At 47.0% G+C, this 7,681-nt stretch overlaps 1 pseudogene; it reads left to right on the top strand.

Annotated features, from left to right (window-relative positions):
* The first annotated feature begins 5,416 nt into the window (after positions 1 to 5,416).
* On the top strand, positions 5,417 to 5,893 carry LOC105710010 (ATP synthase subunit d, mitochondrial-like; annotated as a pseudogene).
* Positions 5,894 to 7,681: the final 1,788 nt, after the last annotated feature.

Below are 7,681 nucleotides of genomic sequence, written 5' to 3'. Positions count from 1 at the left end.
AGCAATTCTCCTGCCTGAGCCTCCTGAGTAGCTGGAATTACAGGCACACACCATCATGCCCGGCTAATTTTTTTGTATTTTTAGTAGAGACAGGGGTTTCACCATGTTCGCCAGGCTGGTCTTGAACTCCTGATCTCAGGTGATCCGCCCACCTCAGCCTCCCAAAGTGCTGGGATTACAGGCGTGAGCCACTGCGCCCAGGCTCCTTTGTGTCTTTTGTTTTTGTTATTTTAAGGACAGATGGAGCCACTTTTTGGTATTTCTTTCTCCAGTAGTTCCAAAATTATTCCTGCTAATTTTAGATAATTTGGAAAGTGGAAAAAAACAAAAAAAGAAAAAAAAAATCTAAAGAAAAATCACGAGTAGCTCCTCCATCCCAGAGAAAATCTTTGCTAACATTTCTCATGAAATCATTTTGGCTTTCAGCCTTGGGACTCTAGTGGCTAGGCACACCATTCAAATTCTTTTTTTCCCCTTTTATTATGTTGTTGAAAAGTCAGCATTACAAATGGATACCTCTCCATCATAGATAATTTAGAAAATTCAGAAACACAGGAAAGGAGAACATCTTCCTGTTGTCTGCAGGCACGGGCGCCTGGCCTTTGCTCAGTCCTCACCTGCCCGAAGCTCTGCGGTTTCATTTGACTCCTTTAGATCTTCCCTTCCTTTTCCCTCCTCCTCTCCCTCTTTCTCTCCCTCTTCTTCCTCCTCTTCTCCCTTTTCCTCCCTCTTTCTCCTCTCCCTCCTCCTTTTCTCCCTCCTTCTCCTCCCTGCATTTTTTATTTGTTTGTTTGCTCTGAGTCCTACTTCTCCCTTCTATTTTCTCTCTTGGGTGGCCCCCAGCCCTGTCTGCACACAGCTGCTTGGGTCGGGAAGGGTAGGAGGCCGGCACATCCTCACTCCGCCCCATGTGTCAGCTGCACCCATCCCTATGAGGTTCCATGGGGCATTTCTGTGGTGCCCTGTCATGCTGTGTTCCAGGTGGCTCCCTGCCATCAGGAGAGGGCCACCTGAGCTGCCCTTGCAGGAATGTGAAACCTCTCCTGTCTGCCAAGTGCTGGGTCCTCATGTTTAGTCATGGCCCTCCTTTCCTGTCCCTGGTGTGTCACTGGAGAGGAACAGTGGGCAGGCTCCTACTGGCCTCGGAAAGGCCTCCAAGGGGGATGTAAATGTTGGTCGTTTCTGCTTTTCCAACACAACTTTCAAATTATTTTTCCTGTCCCTAAGTAAAAATTGGCTTTAAAAATTATTATACTCTGGGCTGGGTGCAGTGGCTCACACCTGTAATCCCAGCACTTTGGGAGGCCGAGGCAGGCTGATCACCTGAGGTCAGAAGTTCGAGACCAGCCTGGCCAACATAGTGAAACCCCGTCTCTACTAAAAAATACCAAAAAATTAGCCAGGCGTGATGGTCAGACCCCATCTGTAACATTAAAGAAGAAGATTTCATGATGAAGATGTTGAAAGCAATCACAACAAAAGCAAACATTGACAAATGGAACCTAATTAAACTTAAAAGCTCTGCACAGCAAAAGAAGTTATTAATAGAATAAACAGACAACCTACAGAATGGGAGAAAATATTTACAAACTATGCATCTAACAAAGGTCTAATATCCAATCTCTATAAAGAACTTAAACAAATTTACAGGAGAAAAACAAACAACTCCATTAAAAAGTAGGCAAAGGACATGAACAGACAGTTTTCAAAAGAAGACATACATGTGGTCAGCAAACATATGAATAAAAGCTCAATATCACTGATCATTAGAAAAATACAAATCAAAACCACAGTGAGACACCATCTTACACCAGTCAGAATGGCTATTACTAAAAAGTCAATGAACAACAGATGCTGGTGAGGCTGCAGAGAAAAGGGAACATATACGCACTGTTAGTGGAAGTGTAAATTAGTTCAACCATTGTGGAAAGCAGTATGGTGATTCCTCAAAGAGCTCAAAACAGAACTACCATTTGACCCAGCAATCCTATTACTGGGTATGTACCCAGAGGAATATAAATCATTCTATTATAAAGATACATGCATGCAAATATTCATTGCAGCACTATTCACAATAGCAAAGACATGGAATCAACCTAAATGCCCATAAATGACAGATTGGATCAAGAAAATGTGGTACATATACACCATGGAATACTATGCAGCCACAAAAAAGAATGAAATCATGTCTTTTGCAGGAACATGGATGGAGCTGGAGGCCATTATCTTTAGCAAACTAACATAGGAACAGAAAGCCAAATATCTCATGTTCTCACTTAAAAGTGGGAGATAAATGATAAGAACTTATGAACCCAAAGAAGGAAACAACAGACACTGGAGTCTACTTGAGGCTGGAGGGTGGGAGAAGGGAGAGGAGCAGAAAAAAGAACTATTGGGTACTAGGCTTAGTATTCAGTGATGAAATAATCAGTATAACAAACCCCCATGACAGGAGTTTACTTATGTAACAAATCTGCACGTGTACCCCCAAACCTGAAATGAAAGTAAAAAAAAATAAATTTTTTAAATTGAAGTACTTTGTAAATTGTGAGGCGCACTCGTGGAGGCCCTGTACCAGTTTAATCCCTTCTCCAGGGCGACTGTCTGTTTCTAGGGGTGGGAAAGGAAGGGGAAAGAGGAAGCCACTGGTGTCTGCCAGCTGTGGCTTTGCTGTGCAATCATCTGTGGGGCACCTTCTCACCCTCCCTCAGACCTGGGTACCCAACCAGTCACGGGCTCTGATTCTGCAGGCAAAGAAACTGTTATCTGCTCAGGGACACAATGGAAATTTATAGCAGGGTCAGAATCAGCACCCAAGTCTCTCTGGGTCTTAGAAACGTCAGACCCCATCTGTAACATTAAAGAAAAAAAGGAAGTGCTGGAGGTTCCCCACCCCCACCTAGCTAGTGCTGGCCCGCCCCATGCAGATGGTGGGTGTGTCCTCACTTCTCTGTTCAGGTGTCCCTCCCCTGTGGGCACAGTCCTGCTTCTGACAGGAAGGTGTTCATCAACTCTGCTTAGCCTCCCTGTCTCTCCCTGTCCCTACCCTGGGCCGAGGGACAATCTGCTCTATCAGAGCTGTCTCCCCCTCCCCAGCACCCTCACCCACATACCCTCTGACTAATGGCTCACAGGAATCGAATGAGGGGCTGAACCTACAAATCAACTCCCCAGGCTCAGAGCCCAGGTCTTATTCAGCCCCAGGGTCCAGGCAGAGGAGCTGGCCGGGGCTTTCCTGACCATGTGAATGGGCTTTGTGCCCCTGTGGTGCTTCCACCTCCTCTCTCCTGTCCAGTGGCTACCTTAAACAAGCCTTCTGTAAGTGCCCCTGACCATGCCGGCTCCTTTGGGGGAGACCCAGGCCCTCCAAGGTGAGTGTGAATTCTCTGCCCTCTCCTCAAGGTTGGGAGGTGGGTAGAGATACCCAGAGTTCCAGCCACTCGGGCTGGTACAACTCAAGGGATTTTACTTAGAGTGACTGCCTGATTGCTCCAAAACTCTCTCAACTGTTCCCAGCTTGTTCAGGCTGGCTCCAGGGCACCACAAAACAGGCTGTTGTCTCGCTGGTCATTGGGCACTTTCTCTTTTGGCCACCAGAGTTACCCTAGCTGTGCTTACCTTCCTGTTCCCCCTCATACTTATGCTCTCCTGCCTATGCCCCTTCCTCCTCCACAGTTAACCCATCTCAGCATGTGGCAGTGGGTTCAGGCATTCATCCATTTGTTTACGTAGGGACCATCTTTTAATCCATTCACTCTATCAGGCAAGAAATACGAACTAGAAAACCAACTATGTTTGAGACATTGCAGTAAACACTTATGAAGCGCCCAGGCTCTGGAGTCTGACAGCTGCATTCAGAATCTGGCTCTACCAGTTCTTTGTGAATGATCTATTTAATGTCTTTAAGCCTGGATTTCCTCATCCTTAATGTAGGAACAATAACACTAACTAACTATAGGGATGTTGTAAGGCCAAGTGGGGTCATGCACATAAATATCTCAAAATAGTATCTGTTGTTAAAAGCTACCACTGGTTGTATTAGTTGTTCTACTACTATTCTATTCTGTTACTACTATTCTACTACTATTAGCCACTGTCATTATTAAGCACTGGAAACACTGTTAATAGGACACAGTCCATGCCCTCCAGGGGGACTGGGGGAAAGACAGGCAAGTATTTATAATGTTGAGGCATGAATTGGCTAACAGGGAATGCAGAAGAAGGAGCTGCTGATTAGAATACTGGTGTGATAGAGGAAGGGTGTCAGGAAGACTTCCTGGAGGGGTGATGCTTCAGCCTGGGTACTGGAGAAAGCAGACAAGTGAGAAGAGGACGTTTCAGAAAGAGAGAGGTTGATATATGCAAGAGAGAGGGAGGTGCGGGAGAGAGGGGGTTGGCCTACCTGGCTTCCAGGTGGGGAGGGGAAGACCCTCAAAGGCTTTGAGGGTGTTTTGAGAAGTCTGGACTTTATCCATTGTGGGATCATTAGCAGGGAAGCAACCTGATGGAATTCGTACTTCAGAAAAATCACTGGTGACCCATTTGGAGAAAGAGTGAATGGAAACCGGTTAGGAGTTGTCCAGGTAAGTGGGGGTCTTCAATGAAGGCAGAGCAAGGGGCACAGTTTCAGGACAGCCTCAGGAGTTGGGCTGGACTGATGGGCTAAAGTGAGGTCAGGAAGCTAGAGAAGTATGAGGTGGCACGCAGGTGTCCTCTGAAGTGACGGATGGACAGTGTTCTCGCTCACCAAGACCAGGCGTGCAAGAGGAAGGGCAGGTATTTTGAGAGGAAGGAGAGAGGGGAGGAGTTCCATCTGGGCTCCACAGCTGTGAGGTGTCTGAGGTTCCCCCAGCGGAGCTGTCCAGCAGAAGGTGCCTGCAGTACACAGCTCTGGGAATACCCAGTGTCACTTGGGAGCCAGTGGAGTGAGAAGAGACGAGATGTGGACACATCCCTGGGAGACACCAGTTCAAGGAGGGAGAGCCTGTGATGGGGACTGAGAGGAAGAGGACAGTGTGGATGGGGAGGTAGGTGGACCACCGAGAGAGAGAAGTCACCTAAGCCCAGGAGAAGTGGTCAGTACTGGCAGGGCTGCTGGAGGCCTTACAGATAAGAGCAGGAAAGTCGCCCAGCGCCCAGCTCTCAGAGCCGGGAGGTGAGCATGGCTTCGAGGCAGCCGTGGGACAGAAGGCAGCCTGCAGTGTTTGAGGGGTGGTGGGAGGCAAAGCAGTGGGCAAAGAGCTTGGCCAAGAAGTGGAGTTGAGAGAAAGGGCAGGGGCTGCTGGGCAAGCTGGGGATGAGGGTTGAAGGTGGATGTGCTGTGTTAAAATAGTGAACTGCATTTGTGCACATCTACCCTATAAGAGCTGAGTGGGATGTGGACCATGGGCTGCCAGGGTTGGTGAAGGATCCCAAGATGGCTGGGCAAAAACTTCCTCTAAAAACCATTGACTGGGTAGCTTTTGTGGCGATCATATCCCGACACCAAAAGGCCATTGCTAATTCCCTGAAATCCTGGAATGAAACCCTCACCTCCAGGTTGGCTACTTTACCTGAGAATCTACCAGTTATTGTCTGAGCTTACTACAAGGCCAGTGTGGCCAAGACAGGCTTGGTGGATGACCTTGAGAAGAAGTTTAATGCCTTAAAGTTTCCTGCACAGAGGATACAGCCCAGGTGGATGCTGAAGAAAAAGAAGATGTGAAAACTTGTGCTGCGTGGGTGTCTCTTAAAGGCCAGGATTGGACAATATAAGAAACAGCTAGAGAAGATGAGGAACTTAATTCCATTTGATCAGGTGACCATTGAGAACTTGAACAAAGCTTTCCCAGAAACCAAATTAGACAAGAGAAACTATCCCTATTGGTCTCACCAACCAATCAAGAACCTATAAAATTGAGTCCAGGAGGGAGCTCTGGCCCTTATATTACATATCTGGACATTAAAAATAAAAATAATTACATAGTTACAAAAAAAAAAAAAGAGCTGAGTGGGGACAGAGAGAACTGAAAATACAGGAGGGAGGACAGTGCTGGTGAATGAGGTTCCTGAGAGAGAAGGACGAGAAAGCAGGGGATGCAGGGAGAACTGGCCACAACAGAGAAAGACAGGGTGGGCATTTTCTCCACAGACAGAGCCCTTCCCCCTCCTTCCCTTTCTCTTCTTCCACCTGCACTTTTCTCTCCACAAGGGCACTGCAAGGGCTTGTGCCTTTCTTACTAGGATCAAGGTCCTTGTTCACTGGCATTCCCACCCTCTCACCTATTTCCAAACCTCCTCCACAAATCTTCCCAGTTTTTCTTCCTCTACCGCTTTTATTTGTGATTTGTCCTGCACCTGCCAGGTCTCACACAAGACAATGCCACTGCCAAAGCTAAATATGGTGAAATCATACCAAAGGAGATCCAGACAGAGTGGGTTCTGTTTGCATTTAATGTTCAGGAAGTGACTCTTCAGAATAAAAGAGAAGTCTTGGTTACCTAGCAGGGTTCTCAGCTTGCTGAGGTGCTTTAAGCTGTGAGCAGGGTCTTGACCCTGATGCTTTCTCCAGCAGCCCCCTGCATCCCCCTGGAGGCCCCATCAGTTCATTTCTCCATCCTGGCTTCTCCACCACAGCACAACACCTGCCATGGAATGCCCTATTGCTCAAGAGCTATCAAAGGCCCACATGGCACCAGGCTGTGACAGTTCACAGACTCCACACCTCCTCTCAAGCCAACAACACTGCCAAGAAAAACCCGAGGGCAAGTGAGCAAACCAGTTGTGAACTGCTTGGTAATCAGGTAATCAGGTGGCAGTGCAGCAGTCCAACCCCGCCTTTGGTTCTCCTGGAGTCTCCCAATGGAAGAGGAAGTAGACACTCTGGCACCAGTTTTCTGAAGCTCCAGACCGCCCAGCTGTTCTGTGGGGAGCATCCAGGAACCGGAGGCAGCCCCCATGGCCCAAGGTAGGGAAAGCCCCTGTGGCTGCTGGAGTTCAGGAACGAGGAGGACAGAGAGAGACTGTAGGAAGTCAAGGGGTGGAGGGTGGGTTATGAGAAATAAAGAAGTAAATACAGAACTGAGGCAGTAAAAGTAAGAACCCCAGAAATCTCTGAATTTATTGGTGGCCTGAGAACCAGGAGACAGCATGGAGGCTGACAGGTAAATACAGCCACACAGCTGCATACTAACATGCCTGCCTCCATAGCCAGGTGGGCCATGGCAAGGCCAGGGATGAAGGGGTCAGGGTTTCTGTCCTTCTCTGCCACTAGCTAACCCTTTGACATTGGACAAGTCACTTCACCTCTAATTTCCAACCCCTTGCATTGGATTGGACCAGGCAATCTTGAAATCGTCTTTCCAGCTCTGAAGTTCTCTGAATCTTCATATCGTCTCTTCTTTCTCCATTTTAGAGGGTCTGTAACTCATCTTAGCTAATCTTCCCATCACCAACCTTCTCTCTATATCATCCCCACTCTGGAAAGAGCTGCTATGAAGATTAAATTGCTAGTTGAAATCATTTAGAGGAATAAGCTTTCAACTTGCTCTATAAATGTAAACTATTTATTACTTTTTGTGTTTAAATTTTTGTTTTAAAATTTTCATAACTTTTAATTGCACAAGAAATGTATGAATACATAGTTGAAGTAAAGTAAATCAATAATTGGACATAATTATAGATTATGCTATAGTTTTCAGCC

This window comes from Aotus nancymaae, unplaced genomic scaffold (genome assembly GCF_030222135.1).
Source record: "Aotus nancymaae isolate 86718 unplaced genomic scaffold, 86718_ANA_hifiasm-v0.15.2.pri h1tg000062l, whole genome shotgun sequence".
Lineage (NCBI taxonomy): Eukaryota > Metazoa > Chordata > Mammalia > Primates > Aotidae > Aotus > Aotus nancymaae.
The sequence above is the reverse complement of the archived record's forward strand: the minus strand, read 5'-3'. Positions and strand labels throughout refer to the sequence as shown.